Source organism: Austrofundulus limnaeus, unplaced genomic scaffold (assembly GCF_001266775.1).
Source record: "Austrofundulus limnaeus strain Quisiro unplaced genomic scaffold, Austrofundulus_limnaeus-1.0 Scaffold285, whole genome shotgun sequence".
In the NCBI taxonomy this organism is placed as follows: Eukaryota; Metazoa; Chordata; class Actinopteri; order Cyprinodontiformes; family Rivulidae; genus Austrofundulus; species Austrofundulus limnaeus.
In genome coordinates this window covers 644,627-646,524 of record NW_013952687.1, presented here as the reverse complement: position 1 = coordinate 646,524, position 1,898 = coordinate 644,627, and the positions used below count along the sequence as shown (strand labels likewise).

Sequence of the window (1,898 nt, the reverse complement as noted above, 5' to 3'; positions counted from 1 at the left end):
GAGTCCTACTGAGTTTACGTTTTGACCCACCCCCACCTGTCCGGTTTCTGACAGTTTGAACGGTAAATTCTAACGTTCCGTCCGCTTCAATTTGCGCGTTAGATTGAATAAATTCGTCGAGAAAATCAGCGAAATGTTCAGAAATTTCACGCTCATCTTCTCCTACAGCGAAAGCGATGTGATGCGCTAATGCTGATCCTTCTCCGGAAAGCTCCAGTTGAACAAAATCACCCCGCTCCGTTAAAGAAACGGTTCTGTCAGCCAAGTCTGACAAAATGTTCATCACCTGGGTGTAAAAATCAGCCAGACTCGGAGGATCATCAGACGGGGAATGAGGACTCATCTCCTGATTTCGTAATTATTAAATCTTTCGTGAGATATTTCATTTTGATCTGGACTGGTTGAAGGTCCAGGAGCTGGAGAGGAGRAGGGAGGTGAAGGAGCGTGAATCCCCTCACCGTACTGGAATGCGCTGTGGCTGTGAGGARCCGAGTTTGATGATGATGATGATGAAGCCTCCGGAGCTGGAGAGGAGACAGGGCGCGGGGAAGGATCGGGGGTTGCGTTGATTCGGGAGATGACGCCTCAGCATCATACTGAACTGTGGGGGTGATTTGCAGGTGGATGCCTGRGTCTTGTTCACGGTTTTGTTCTGGGGAGCGCGCGATTCGTAATGCTAATAACGCATCATCTAAAATACTAAATAAATCAGGGTGCGTTGATTGGCCCGTTGTCGGGTGTGCTATTTTGAGCACTTTCATCAGCAGCAGCAGCGTTTTCCTGATCAGACTGTTGTCTGACGTGAGCGTTTCTAAGTTCAGATAATGAATTATTCGAAGCGTTAACGAGTAGACCGATTGGAGTCTGGTCCGGATTTGTGCTGTGAATTTGAGGAGTTTCGAAGTGGTCCCGATCAGACTGTTGTTGTTGTTGTTGTTGATGCTGTCCCGCAATTTCGTTAYGTAATGCTTGGATTAGACTTTCTGTCTGATTTGGTGAACCTGGGGGTGAATTCTGCTCAGCGTTGTTTAAAACATTTTGTAATGATTGACTCAGAAMGGAAATGTCACCAGCTTCTGAGGTTKACGRAGAKTTCTGAATAAGATTTTGTAATGCCTGTTCTAACGCATGAAAACAATTTATTTCAGTATGATCATGATTTGACAAACTAGACATTTTTTCAGCTAATATTCAAACAACCTTATGCAGAGTTCAGTTAAACGCAGGATGGTCAGAAGGCAGTGACTTTTCAATTCATCTATGGTGGTTGAATGATCTAAAAATAAATAAAAACAAACAAATAAATAAATAACTTTCCTAATAAAAGATGCRTGCGTGTCAGTGAAACGTTGAAAAATATAAAAAATACTCACTTCTTGTTCCAGTTCTTCTTCTTCTTCTTGACAGAGACCCGCACGGGCCCGCTCTGCGTCGGAGAGTCCTCCTTCTCACTCGGAGAGCTGGTACTCTACACGTGTGGATAGGGTTCGGTCGGACCAGGTCTGTCTGTGTAGGTAACGGTTGGTTCGGGCGGGTTGAGTCGGTCGGGTCAGGTGACGTGCCGGGGAATGGATCAAGCTGAAAAGCCTCCATCTCGAAAGCTGCTCTTGATTTTTCATTAAAAAAAATTATAATTAAAACCTTAATCAATAAAAACAATATACAGATAATTTCTGTAGAGAAGGATGCGATCTTACACAACGCACCTGGATCTTCAGTGCTCCGTAGATTCTGAACAAGGCTCGGATGGACAGGTTCAGTCTGCCGGTTCTGACGGGTCAGATGGGCTGGACTCGTACCTGGGTCTGACTGAAACCCCTGYCTGTGGAAAGTTACTGTGTTTTTTATAAAATAAATCAATCAATTAATTAAATATAATAAATAAACACAATACAAAT

The 1,898-nt window shown here is 43.9% G+C and overlaps 1 long non-coding RNA gene across 1 annotated transcript; it reads right to left on the bottom strand.

Annotated features, from left to right (window-relative positions):
- Nucleotides 1-558: 558 nt before the first annotated feature.
- LOC106526636 (uncharacterized) lies at nucleotides 559-1,854 on the bottom strand. The gene is made up of 3 exons (XR_001311280.1): nucleotides 1,707-1,854; nucleotides 1,374-1,606; nucleotides 559-1,276 (listed from the first exon to the last, which is right to left on the bottom strand). It is a non-coding gene; the product is annotated as an uncharacterized LOC106526636 (long non-coding RNA).
- Between the last annotated feature and the right edge of the window lie 44 nt (nucleotides 1,855-1,898).